This window comes from Struthio camelus, chromosome 9, assembly GCF_040807025.1.
Source record: "Struthio camelus isolate bStrCam1 chromosome 9, bStrCam1.hap1, whole genome shotgun sequence".
NCBI lineage: Eukaryota > Metazoa > Chordata > Aves > Struthioniformes > Struthionidae > Struthio > Struthio camelus.
The window spans coordinates 7,484,305-7,498,700 of NC_090950.1; the positions used below are offsets into that span (position 1 = coordinate 7,484,305).

General features: G+C 46.0%; 1 protein-coding gene across 2 annotated transcripts in view; it reads left to right on the forward strand.

Moving 5' to 3' along the window:
* The window catches only part of FAM168B (family with sequence similarity 168 member B), a 226,235-nt gene that overhangs the window by 187,772 nt on the left and 24,067 nt on the right, over positions 1 to 14,396 (forward strand). The window contains exon 1 of one of the 2 annotated variants that reach the window (XM_068953631.1): positions 13,592 to 13,662. The exons of the other annotated variant lie outside the window; for it this stretch is intronic. The gene's annotated coding sequence lies outside the window, so the exon portion shown is untranslated. Of the gene's footprint in view, positions 1 to 13,591; positions 13,663 to 14,396 lie in introns of those variants that run through there. 2 annotated transcript variants of the gene reach the window in all.

Consider the following 14,396-nt stretch of genomic DNA (forward strand, 5'->3'; position numbering starts at 1 on the left):
ATAGCGTTCAGTAAACATCTATGTCTGCAAAGAAATCAGTTCAGCCAAAGACGTAAGAATTAAGGCAGTTTTTGCCAACATTCTTTGTTCCAGTAAATGTCACTTGATTCTGAAAAAGCTACAACAATTTCAGAACAGCGTGAGACCTGTGGGACAGGAATTCCTCCTGCTATGTCTCATGTATTACCCTGCCCAGTGGGTTTTCATCTCAGCCGGGCCTCATATAATATAAATAAGAGAAAAAATATTTGCAGAATAGGCACAAAGGAAGATAAAGGCGTACCAAGAGAGACCATTCCCTCAGAGTTAGCACAGTTTCAGATCTAATAGCTAGAATTGTGTGTTTAACAACTGATTTATTTCAGGCACTGACTTCCCTGGAACTATTCATCTCGTTAGGCATCTTTGCTGAATCAGAGCACTAGGCTCGTTCAGTAACAGCAAGTATCCCCAGCTCATGTTCAGCAAGGATGGGCTCCTGTGAACTGGCATTTGACATCCTCTTGGAGACTTGGAGCAGGCGAAGGCTCTCCATATAGAAAACCCAAGTATCCATTCATCCATATGCTCTCCACAGCTTTTGCAATAAACGTATCATCATACCCTCTGTACACCTGGCCTGGCCTTTTGGAGCTCTAAGGTATTTGAATCTAACCAGATCAAGCTTTGAAATGAGAAGATTCTGCCTCTAAATAAAATTCCTGGCCTGACAGAACCTGAAAGCTCTTAAGTCAGTTTTGAGACTCTTTCTTGGATTGCAGAGAAAGCATTTTAGCTGGTGGTTTCGATGCAGTGGCAGAGTGAGTAATGCCAAAATTGGCTGCCTTTGTTGACTAGTCCTTCTCTTTTAAATTTTTCGGTTCAGATTGGGACGACATTCTGGAAAGCATGCAGTAGAGCTGATGGAAAGTGAACGTGTAGTGGACTGAGTGTATGGAAGTTCAAATCAGCTGATCTCTTGTGGAATTCTAGCTTCAAACTCAATGTTTCTATAAAGGTGATTGCTAACCTGAAGAGACTGTTTTTTCTAAAAGGTCTCTTCACCATGCGCTTTTTTCTGCCTAACGCCGAGCCACCACAGTATGGCAGTTGCACTGCTGACAGACCCTAAACGAAGCCAGCCAAGTTATAACGCATAACAGGATTTCCTGGAAGCTTCCCCAGGCTGGCCCTGTTTGTGTAGCTAGAGGCACAGATTTCCCAAAGTATTAGGTACCTGAAGAAGCAGCGAGGAATCAGTTTTATAAATAACCTCCGGAGGTGCGGCATCTTGCTTCTTAATTCTCTGAGGCACTTTACAAATACTTCTGTGGTACCAATTCATCCCGTCAAGCTTCAGCCACTTAATGTAGGCACTAGGACAGTGATGAAGTTGCTTTGGACTCCCTCTGTAATCTCTGCAAGATAGAAAGGCAGCTCCAGGCAGCACTTCCATCCAGCTCAGATTTTAGTCACTCTCCAAAGGTGCTGTTGTCTCTCTCTCCACTGAATAAGCAGAAGCTCTAGAGTGATCCTGCTCCTAATTTAGGTGTGCCAGGGGCCTACAGCCAAGCGGAAAGGATTTGAATCTAGATTCCTTGCTGCGTCTTTGCGTGTTTTGAAAACGTGGTTAAGATTACTTTTTTCTTGAGAAACACACAGAACGGGGGGGTTCACTCACTCGCTTTGACTCAAAGAGGGTATTGGCTTCAGCTTACCTAAATAGCGGCTCTAACTCCCGCTGTCATATAGCTCACCTCAGGTGATGACGCTGCGTTGAGCAGTCATTTCTGCAAAGCTTACTTAAAGACGCGTTAGCTTTTTCCGTGTAGGAGAGGGAACGGATAAGAACTACACATAGTCCTCTCATTGATATTGTGTTTCCCTGCAGATAGAGAAGCGTTTTTCACACTTCATAGCACTAAGCTCTGCCCCATATCCAAATAATGCCTGTCCCATTAAAAAGCATATTACAAATGCTGGAAGGCATTCGTATTTATATTACCCTTAAAATGCACGTGGGCAGGTGACAGCAAGTTCTCTTCCTTTGAGGCTAGTATGCTTTCCTTTTGCTGAGTTGAATTCCCTAGCTCGTGTGCACTGCGCTAGTCATTCCTGGAAACTTGTGTCTTTGAAGCCCGGCTGCTATCATTGCCAAGTTGTGCTGCTAATGGACTTGCATGCTTCCCCTTTGTTTTTATCCGCTGAACCTCTGTATGTCATTACTGCTCTCACCCCCAGCCTCTGCGCTTTGACTTCACGAGCAGATGATGACAGAAGGAGCTGTAAATTAGACGACCTACAGCAATGCCCTTTTATTTACAAGACAGTAACAAGCATCCTCAACAATTTACTTAGGAACTTGTCAGTTTTCATTGAGACTTCCTTCATGGGGCATAGGTGGGAATAAAACCCGACATCTATCTCCACATGTAATGCAACCATAACCAAAATACAGCACTGACCTCAGGTTTTGCAAATGGATTTTTTCCAGGTTACCACCATGCACTTGCCCTAATCAAAGCTTGTCTTAACCTCCCGGGGGCCCTTCACCCTCACACAAAATGGAGATTGAAACAGGAACCCCATTTTGTGCTTGTGCCCCGAACCTGCCAACTAGGGAAGAGCAGGGTATCTGTTTCCTAGTGTCACTCTTACATCATGAAGCTGAAAAAAAAAAAATCAGCACTGTTGGAATCGTCTCTGCCAAACTCAGCTGAAAGGACTAGCAAGGAGTAAGGTACACATTGAAAGGACGGAGTCAGCGGCCTAATTATTTTCATGTCAGTGATGCACCGAGTGCCCTCAGCTTACCAGGGAATAAACCCAGCTTTCAAGGGGACTGGGAGAGCTGAGGAGGAGAATGCTCTTTGGATTGACATCTTCCAGTGCTCTTGTCACATGCGTAAGTGCTGTGAAAGCACCGTGTACATGGAAGGTGCTTATTGCAGCCTGAGAATACGTTACTGATTTCTTTAAAAACTCAGCTTCATAGAAAGACTAGATCCAGTGTAACAAAACCCCTCATGACTCACTTGCACTCTAGGAGATGTCATTATGGTGAGATACAGTTGTTATGAGCCAGCAGTAGCTCAAAAATGTCTGATACTGCCTATCGAAATAGAAAACTCTCGTGGAAATACAGCCTTGAGAGGATAGCGCAGTCTGCCACTGTGTGCTGGTCAGGAATTTGCCCTTATTTGCCCTGGGCATGTTTGAAAGTCATTGTTTGGAGGGATAACTGTGATTATTCTGTTTCTGCGTTTTGGAACACCAAAACCAGCACCCACTTCAGACTTGGCTTCATCCAGGCTGCCGCCCAGCAGGTACAGATCGGCTGTGTCTATAACACCAGGGTAGTTTGCATTCACTCTTCCTCCCACACCCCCTGGTTGTCCACAGTGTCTGTGTGTCCATTCATCCCCTGGCTCTAGCCTGGAGGGAGCCAGCTGGCTCTCAGGGCACGCAGGCGGGGACGCGGGCAGTGTGGCTGCAGCTGGCTTCAGTCATGTGGCTCCATGAACAGGCGCTGAATTGAAGCATGAACCATTGCAGCTGTAGCCACTACATCTCTCATGAGGACCTCACTTCTGAGGGTTTTGTTCTGGTTTGTTCTTAGTCTTTGTTATTGCAAGCTTCTGCATCAACAGGGAAAAAAATCTGTGTCACCGGGGTTGTGTGGGGGAAATTCTGTGCAGCTGAGCAAACCTGTGCTGTGAGGTTGCGTACAGAGAGGTTGTTTAGGCTGGATGCATCTGGCATTTTCTGGATACTTGTAAGAAAGCGCAGTGAGCTCATGATACTCATAATTATCAATTTGTTCTTCTTCTTTTTTTTTTTTTTTTTTTTTTGCAGACAGAACTGAAAATTAGTGGAGATGTTTTATATCTGTGTCCTATGTTTCCTGTAAGGTATGGGTTACATGAGGGAAGAACTTTAGAAAGAGTAGCAGACAGAGTCCAGTTTGGAAGAGCTTTATGTTGTCATTGAGAAACAGACCCGTTCATTCTGCATTGTCTGCTTTCCCGTTTATTACTTAGTTTCATAGGATTTATTGCCTTTGATATCTTAGTAAACTGCTTAAGAGAGTTTAATGAACATTTTCAGCCACGCTTCCATCAATATGTGGTGCTGCTGAGTTGTCCTTATTTGCCTTATGGCACTGCTCATCGAGAGAAATTTAAGTCTTACTGTAGGATGAAATTGATACTTTATTTGTAACATTCTTTTTGTAAGGGACTGATATCTAATTAAAGTGATAGTATGAAAAGAAAGTGAAATAAGTTCCTTTAAAGTTTAGCATCCAACCTTTTAACTTGAAGAAGCTGACTTCTTGGACAGAGAGCAGCCTTTCAACCCTTGTGCTAAAAGATAAAGTTTTATTAGAGGCAGGAGGCTTTGAACACTCACCGTTAACTGCTAACAAAGCAATTACAGTGTGGCAAAGAACGAGTCACCTAGTCCAGAATCAAATATATGGAAGTCAGGTGCACTACATTCATACCAAGACCAGCTTACAAAAGTCAGATCCTTCAAAAAAAGGAAACTAGCATGAAAAAGAAATGAAGAACTCAAAGTCAGGGTCCCCACAGAAAACAGCACAGGCTTGTATACACACGCTGTGTCGAGCTACGCGTGCTGTGACGGTACCCAGCATTTGCAGAAAGGTGCGAAGGATTGCATCATTTTGCAAAAGTCTGCAAGAAAACAGGTGGAGCGTGCATTGCCTGGAAAAAAAGAAAAAGGGAAAAAATGAATGATGACAGCGTTACATAGTCTAGGGGTTTAGAAGGGCATATGAACTTTGTTTGATTATACAAGCCACCTTGTTGCTAGCTACAGACTTGACACGTCAGTTATTCACATGAAGCCCCTGGAAAAGCAGTAGAGTTCTTATCTTCTCTCGAGAATACAACATAGTTCACTCGGTAGAATAACCTGTATGCTAAGTGCTCCTTAGATGAATAGCTGTAGGAAGAGCTTCTGCTTGAGGTTTTTAACATATCTGCTAGCTAATTCAGAAATTGGAATGTAAGATCTAGGAGACGGTGAAGATTTGTGCCAGCCTCTCTAAAACTCCAGGTGCAATACATTAGTGAATGAGTTACCCTCATCCATATATGTAGCTTGGTCAACTGTGACAGATGCTGGGCTGATGTTATTGTTAATTTAAGTCATCCAAGTATAGTTCAGTGCAAGTTAATAACTCAGTTTTGAAATAATCTTAATTTTATGTGGGACCTTAACATCAAGTACGAGAGAGCACAGCTGAAACACTGCTTATATCAAGATAAGCAATACAGCATTTTTTATTTCATTAGTGACTTATAGATCAGTCTAAGTGAAGTGCCATCCTTTGCGTGTTCACTAAACAGAGCCACAAAGCGAAACAGCCTATTGTAAATGAAGACGTCATCTGAGAAGTGTCTTCCTGTGAGGAAAGGCCAATGAAACATGAACTGTTTCTTAAAATGTAGCCGAACTTCCTCATAAAAAAATGTTCTCTGGATCTAAACAGCTGTTTATTATATTGGGGAGCTAACTGCAATAGGATTTGGCAATTTGTAATATCAGGATAATGAAAAAGAACCCTATTGAATGGAGCCTCAGTATATATTACTTCCCTGGCTATTCCTCAACACTGATCAGCCTTTTTTAAGAGAAAAGGAATGAAAAAAGGGGTATGGGGTGTGGGGAATATGCTTGCCTGTTGAGGTTGTATCTAGATCAGGTAGCAGGGGGAATGGTAATTAAAAATGAGGAGGAGGCCACCCCTCCGATTTGGTGGGGCCAGGCTTGCCCTGGAAAGTGAGCGCATTAATATTGCCCCAACTAGACATGGCTAACCTCCGTTTCCCTGTGCTTACTCGCATCTTGGTGGCTGTGATCAGCCTTGTGGCTAATGGCTAAATAACAAATAAGTGGCTCTCACTGTTGGGATTGGTGTCTGTTATAAGGAGGGTTGTAACAGTTCATTCTGCGTGTGCCCGGACGCCTGGCAGCTAAGGACGCTACAGAAGGTCTCAGGTGCAGGCTCGACAGACAGTGAACACAAGGAAGAAGTATTTCATCATTTTTAGTGAGTATCTAGTTGTTCTAATTCTAATAAAGTTCAAAGAGTAGTACTTGAACAAACCAATTCTCTGTAGGTCCTCATTAATGTCACATCAGTGTCAGCACTTGGCTGGACTCCTGGAACTTTCCCAGCTGACTGTATGGATAGGTGGAGGGAAGTCACTGGTGAGCGTTGCCACAGAGAAAGTGCAGAAAGCACTGGACGCCCACTCTTTCCTTAAATGCCGTGGAAGTGTCTGGCAGATAATTATCATTTGCCTTTCTGGAATCTCTTCAAGACTTTCATCTCTACCCTTATAAGCACTTGGACTAGGAACTGTCAAGCTGAGTTTATTAATTTTAGTGAATGTTTCTGCTTCAAAGTGCTTCAGATGCGTGTTTCGGCGAGACAGGTACCTATCAGAGCAGAAGTGTGCAAGGCATTACCATCTGGAAGTGTCTCAGTGCGGTGTCTCACTGTTGATAATTTTGTTAAAGTGCTTCCAAATTATTAACACTGCGAAAAGTGACTAAGCTGAAGGGCATTCAGCTGTCAAATAGTACAGGTTTTTTGGGGAAAAAAACCAAGAGTTTTGCAAGTGGTGTTTCTTTCCCTGTGGCAGTAACAATACTTCTTCCCAGTAAAATGGTAACACAGACAATAGGGAAGAGTTACAGCTGATGTGAATTGGACTGTGTGTGTCTATTTGAAATGAATTACCAGCTTGTTAGCTGGCATGTATAAAAAAAGGAACAAATTTATTGTATGGAAGAAGACAAAGTAATATCAAAGAAATTTAAACACCTAAAATCGACTTAGTGAATGAAAGATAGAGGTGAATAAAGGCTAGCAAAGTTTTTCACAGTTTTTAAATGAGAGAACCTAGAGCAAAGTATGTTCACTTTGAGAATTGCTCAGTTTTGGGGGGATAGGGTACAGACACTGGGCCGTATACCTTTTCAAAGAGTAATTTCATTGTTTCCCACGCTTCTTGTTAGGTGTTCTCTAATTGTTAGAGGAGTATGGTTTTCTACAGTGTTCTTAAACATTTCAGTGCTGCCCTGTGGGGGGTGGAACTGCCCCCTCCGCCCCTCTCAGGGCCAGCCGGAAAAGCCTTTGCACTGAGCGGCTGCGAGGTCAGTGGGAACCTTCCCAGCAGGTTCTGCTCAGTCTGAGCCGCGCTTGGGTACCCTGGGCTGAAACTCTCCTGCGATCCCCATGTAAACAGCTCATGCCCGGGGATGCGTGACGGGAGAGGGCCTGCAGCCCTCGGCCTGCTGCCCGCTGGACACAGGACTTGGTGTGACAAGTGGAGCCAGTGGTCAGCTCTCACCCCTAGAGTCAGGGAGTGAGGTAGCAGTCAAACAGGAGCAACTTTTACCACGTTCAAACTCAGGCTAGAACCAGGATGTTAGTCACCTCTTCAGTAGTATTTCCATCCTGTGGTCATGAGACCGACCGCTCCCAGACTGATTGCCTGGCCTTGGCATATCGAACATGCCAGCTCCTTTAGTGCAGAGGTACCTGGCGAGCACTCGGGATCCAGCAAACAGCACGTCGCCGGGTGTAGCGCATGTGCCGGCACGAGACGCTTGTGTGGCTAGGAGCATCTGTCTCAGAGGGGTTCGTTCGTTCAGCACCAGGCTGGTTCCCAGGAGACAGGCCGATGCTGCCCTCTGTGTAGTCTTCTCCTTTCCAGCCTTCAGTGCTTGCTGCAGTGTCACTGGGTGCATATTTCATTTCAGAATAACTTGTCCTATTTATGCTGCCAACTGAGTCGCATTTAAAATAGTCTTAAAAATGTCCAGGGCCAGTGGTCATCTGCCTGCCTCTTTTGTGGTTCTCAGGAACCTTGTTTTGATGGAAATGAGTCATATCCTTAGAGCATGCTTCACTTCACTATATTGTTAAAGCAGAAACGCAGATAAGAAAGAAACGTATTGGGGAGAATTACCAGGCCTTATGCTTAGATGCAACACAAAATAACTTGAAGTAGGCTTAGAACAGAGAAACATTTAGTAGTTACCATTTCAGTAAGTAGCATAGGAAAATAATAAATGATACTGAGCTATGATTCTTAACAGCGTATGTGTCTATTATCCTATCCTTATCTTCATTCGGTTGGGGTTTTGAAACTCTGCATAGTAGCTCAGATAATATGCTAAAACATACCGTGTATTCTGGAAGGGGAGCAAGTAGTCTGCTTGCTGGAGGAATGTGAGATTTTGCTTTGCTCCCAATCAGGGCTGTTTCAAGATGAAGCTAAACTGGCTTTTTAGTCTCCCAAGTTTCCATGGTAACAGCATGAAATCAGCATATTTGTAAATAGCAACTACCCGTTCAGTGTCACACAATCAATATTCAGCCACTTCAGGCATTTTTGCCACAGTTTTAACAATCTTGAAATGTCCAGTACAGTTTTCTTATATTTTACTGCCAGCGCATACAATTATTTGGTGATGTTTTTGTTTATTACGTCTTCAGAGATATAATAGCTCTGTAGTGTGCATAAGTATGTGCATGTTTGAGTGTGTGTGTGTGTGTGTGTGTGTGTGTGTGTGTGTGTGTGTGTGTGTTGTGTGTACAGGCAAACACCCACACCACATCATATATACATGATGAAAGTGGCTTGGCACATGCCATTATAAAACCTTATTTTTCAACCTCTTATAAGTTTGCCAAGTGGCGGCCATTCAGGTTGAAATTTTCCACGCCAGGGATTTCTGTTGTGCTGATAATTGGAAGTTTCAGCTAAATTTTTTTAGTTGTGGCCAAGAAGAGGACTGCTTTGCTTTCAGGGAGAAGATTCTTACAGCTGTTTCACTGGCAAGCTCTGGAACATTTATGCTTTAGAGTGCGTGGAAGTTGCTTTACTGTCACAGACGGGTTTTTTGCTGTCCCACTATGGAGTAACCAAAACGTGGCCAAGTTTTAACGCGCTGAAAAATTTCATCTCATGTATATTCAATCTTGCCTTGCCAAAATCCATAGCTTGCATTTTCTAACGCTTCCACAAGCGCACAAAGCGCAATCTAGTCCTTGAGAACTCCTGCGTGCTGTGTTGCTGCACGTGCACCCTCCCAAGTGCCTAAGCATGCATCAGTGCACTGCTCCAGGGCTCAACAGCACTTCATCTCCAATTGCTTTTGCTTTGGTCTGCTGTAGACTGAGGACATGAAGTGAAAGCATAAAGAGAGAGGGAGAGAGAGAAGGACCCTCCTGTGAGACTTGCACATATGGTTAACATAAAACAGGTATTTAAAGGCATTGCAGAGTAAGGAAGCTCTGCATGTTTTAACAAAGCCATTTCCCAGAATCTTACAAATGGCACGCCATGCAAAACTAGTCTCCTTCCGTTTCCATCTTCTCCACCTCACATCCCCAGAACACCACTTCATGTGGAATGAATCAAGAATATTGCTTGTGGTTTTGACCTCAGTGAGTGGTCAACATTGGAATCTGGTCAGTTGTTTTCCATTAGGAGAAACTGAGAACAGAGTAGGGTGGTACTTTGATGTAGCCCTTTTGATTTACAGAGAATATACAAAGGCCCATTTTCTCGGGCATAGGAAGAATCAAGCAAAGACAGTTTATTGACTCATAGTACCCAGTCTCTTTTCCTTCGCAGTGGCCAGACGAATTCTTTCTGGCCACGATCCTGATGCCATTTCTGACTGCCTCTTTAGCTTTCTATTGCTCCTCTGTCAAATCCTCAGGTGTTTTTATTATCCTTGGCCTACCCACACGACGCTATCAAACAGTACCAGCCTGCCTGCTGCTCCGCTTGCATGCAGCTGTCAGTGAAATGCCTTCACCCACACCACCTGGATTGTTGAGCGCACCACTGTATGTAGTCGTCTGTATGTTGGGTGGTGGCTCTCTCTGTTTCCATACAGAAGCGTATCAGTTTTCTACATTTATCTTGAATAAAGGGCCTCTGTTTATACCCATGAATTCCAGAAGATATTCCTCTCTCACAACAGAAAATAAATTGTAAGCAAAAAAGGAAAAAAAGATAATCCCTGCAGATACACCAAAGTTAAGCAATTACGTCCTGTGAAAATGAATGCACTCTTAGCAAGAATTGCCGGCATCAGATCATGTTTAAAACATACTTAAAGCATGGCAATACCAGAAAAGCATTCATGTCTTCTCTTTTCCTCCTTCTCGATTCCATGTAATAATCCTGATTTTTGCAAGCAGACCCTTGAAATGGAGCCAACGTTATTTGGTCATGTTTTGCACTACTACTGTTACATGGCTTCCAGTAGGCTAGAACAGGGGCAACCAGAGGCCATACCTGTCTGCAGAAGACTGGAGACTAAGGCTCTTAGCTTCTTGCTGCTTGGTTTAAGTCATTCTGAGTTGCAGTAGTTGGAGAAATCAACAGAGTCAGGAACTGATGGCATGCTAATGAGATCAAATTCACTCTTTCACTTAGATAATGAGTACGTGAAAAAGGATGAGATAAATTAATAAAATGAGTTTTGTTTACTTAACATATCAAAATAGCATTATTTCTCTTGGCACAGCACTGAATTAAATCGACTTCTCTTTCTCGTGCAAAACATTGGCATCAAATAAGTAGCGACAGGTCAGTGATAGGGAAATACTGGTTGGCTTCCTTTTCTAAGTGTTATCCTTCTCACTCTTGTTTCTGGCAAATATAGGACAAAATTGAATAAATTATTCCCGTAACACTCTCAGGAGTTGTAAAGTATTCTACTGATATGGGTTTGAGTGACCCTAAACATTTACTTATAGTAGTTTACTAGACTTGAGGTTTGGGTGCGAGGGAGTTGTAACCAGTTCTATGCAGAGTTTTTATTGTTAAATACTAAGGTAGGAATTTCTCGGTTTTATTTGTAGAGACTCAGGTAGACTTATAGCACTATAAAAACAGAGCAGGTGTTCACTCTGCCAGAACCACTGCTCATAGCCTGTATGTCTGGGAAGTATCTCTCCGCTTTTGAAATTAAAGGGTATTATTACAGCGCTTTCAAAAATATTCAGCAGAACTGTAGCTGATGGTTTGCATCATTAAAAAATGTCACAACAGGAAAGCACGTTTACAAAGCCCCGCTAAATGTCACAGTCCAGTGATCCATGTTTTGTGTTCTTACTATGTTTCTTATAGAAACATAGGAAATAATATTAATTACTTTTGTAGCTTTATGCTTTGGAATTAAGAGTCCGCTTGAATGCCTTTAAAAAGACATGTAAATCCTGGAGAGGGAAGGGCCGAGGCATATTTTCCTTATGTTAGCTATGCATAAAGTAGGCGTGCAGTGAGTGAAAATACTTCTGATGCTCATGAAACAGAACCAAAAGCAGTAGTTCTGCTGGATAATAAATCTTCTGTGTCTGAATTTGAGTTAAATCTATGCTGCAGCTGGTGTCCACATGGAATATTTTTCTCAGAGGCTTTGTGTGCTTGGTGAAGATACCTGTGGTGGCTTGTCATCGTAGAAAAGCACGTGTAAAACATTTGTCCCTTATATAAATCACTGAGGAACTAAACTAAGAAAAAGGGAAAGATTCTGGGAAAATGGCCTTGTGAGATATTTTTATGTTTGATGCGTCAGCGGGGTTCTGGCGCATACCCTCAGAACACATGAATCACATTTGCACATTTCTTCATCCACATACCGCTCTTTGAGTTGTGTTTGGCACCTGAAGTGTTTGATCAAAAAATACATTTATGAAGGCTTTTAATAATGGAGAGAGTTTTAAGGCCTACAGAGATGGCATTTTAGTCCTATGGAAAGAAAAACAAAAGGAAAACAGAGCTAAGGAGGGGGGGGAAGCATGAGAAGAGGTTCTGAATGGTGAAGAAAGGGGTAGGAACGGAAGCCCAAAATGGGAAATGCTCATGAATAATTTTGTAGCATTTGCCAGACCTAGTGAGGGCAATCCAAACTGCCAAAAACCTATTTTTAAATCAAGATACCAACTCCTGGGGTATTTTTTCCTTACAGGGTTAGTTTGAGACTCTGCTGAACAATATAGGCAAGTTACTCAAATGCATCTCAAAGTAACGGGACTCTCCACACACCTCCTCCAAAATGCACATGCGAGGAAGTTTTGCTTCCTTCAGAATTTGTATTACAGGTTTGTGATACACAGATAGAACAATTCAGAAACACCCCCCCCCCCAACTGTGGTATGGAGATGACAGTAAATAACTGTCCATCTGTATATACACAAAGCTGGAATATAGTTTTCTAGATCCAAGTAAGAATTGCCATACCATTGCAATAGCCCCTAATTGCCACTGGGTGGTGGCTATCCAAGACAGTTGCACTCCTCTCCAGGTCAAGTTTGTAGACGTTGTGGAGGCACAAGGTTTGCAGACAGCTCAGGCAGTGCCAGGTAGGGCAGGTGACAGCAAGGAGAATTGGTGGCAGCGCAGGATAATTTGGGGGGGGGGGGTGGGGAGGGGGTGGGGAGGAGGAAGCTTTAAAAAACAATACATGGAATATTCCACAAAACACAATAATGATTTTTGGAGCAAATATTAGCTCTCTATAGTTAATCCCTTCACTTCTTCACCTGTCCGGCCTTTATAATCACTTCTTTATAACTAAAAATGGAGTCATCTCCAACAGATGTCTTGAAGTGGGTAAGGCTACATCTTCCTGGGCAGTTTGTCTGTACCTCGTTGCTGTGGTTATAGCTGTATCACCTCTTCTCTGCCGCTGCCGCCCGGGGCTCTCCGCCTTCCCCAGCAAGTCACGCTGCAGAGAAGAGCGTTGCAGTGCAGTGCTGGAAACAGTATTTCCAAGTCACCATTACCATTCATTGCTATCCCGATATTAACGGTAACATTCTTTTAGTAAGGTGGCTAGAGTCGATGCGGTGACTCTCGGTGTGTTGTGGTCTCCCCCTGCGATCGACCAGCCTGACCGATACATGTCAGCCGGCGTTCCTGGAAGGCGCCTCACGGGAAGAGGGAGGCGCGTGGGGATAACGGGAAAGCAGCAAGCTGGCCGGCCTGGCCTGCCGCGCGAGTCAGCAGGCTGCCGGCGCCCTGCCCGCCTGCGGCGGCAACACTGGCGCTGCGGGGCCCTGACGCTGCGGGAGGCGAACAGCGGGAACGGTAAGGCGCCCTCCTTTGTACTGGTTTTTTAAAAAACGAGGGCGTCGTCTCGTAATTTTCTTCCCAGCGGCATTTCTACGCTTGTGAGCGCTTTGCTGGCCGGAAAGGGCTGTGCACCGCGCCATCCCTGGCGCGGCAGCTCACGGCGGAAGCCGGCCGGGCCGGGCCGGGCCCCTGGGCGGGCGCCGAGCGCGCTGCTGCCCTCCGGCCGCTGCGTTGTGCTGCGCCGCCGCCGCCGCCGCCGCCGCCCCCCGCCTTCCGCGCACGTGACGGCCGCTTCCGCCCCTTCCCGCCGGCGCCCCCCTCCCCGCGCGGAAGTGACGCGCGGCCGCTCGGTTGCTGCGCAGTTGTTCGGTGCGGCCGGGCGCGGAGGTGCCGGAGCCGCCAGGCGGTCACTGCCCCCCCCCCGCCCCCTCCGCGCAGGCAGCGCCGCCCGGCCCCGCCCGCCGCTCCGCCTCGCCCCGCCCGTCCGCCGCCCGCCTGCCCGCCAGCGACGGCCGGGACCGCCACCACGAAGCGCCGCAGCCCGGTGAGTGCGAGGCGCCGCGGCCCGTGGCGCCGCGGCCGGCGCCGCCTGCCGGGGCCGCTCCCGCCCGCCCGCCCAGCGCCGGGCCCGTTATGTAAGGGAGGCCGCCGCCGCCCGCCCCCCGGCGGCGGCCCCGAGCGGCGGCGCCGGCCTGGCTGGGCCCGCGCCCGGCCTAGGCCTCGAGCTCGGCCTCGGCCGCGGCCCCGCTGCTGGAGGCCGCTGCGCGCCGCTCCTCGCCCGCGGGGCAGCGAGTGACCTGCCCAACAGGTGTCCCGCGAGGCCCTTGCGCGGCGGCGGGCGCCCTGAGCCGGGCTGGCCACCGACCGCCCCCGGGCGGCCGCCCCGGCGCCTCTCGGCTCCTCTGCCAGGAGCTCTGCCTGGGAAAAGTTTCCCCTAAGGGAGTAATACTAGGCTAGAGCTGTCCGGGAACGCCTAGGGCACCTTTAGCCCTCGCTGAGCGAGGCTGCGTAGCTGGGAACTTCATGAAATTTCAGTCTGGGGTCATGAGGCGGTCAGTCAGTTGAATTTCCCAGTGAATAACGTTAGTAAGTTCCAAGCGCGTGCTAAAGGCTGAGTATAGCTTGTGTGGTGTACTTGTTCTGCCACCTTTGTGTCTGTGAGCTGAGGGAAGAAATAATATTTTAGTCAAGTCTGTAGCCTCCAGAAAGGCTTATGAGGCTTAAAAAGTCGTTTCTACAGTACTCTTTAGGCTCTTTGGAAAACAACCATGAACACTG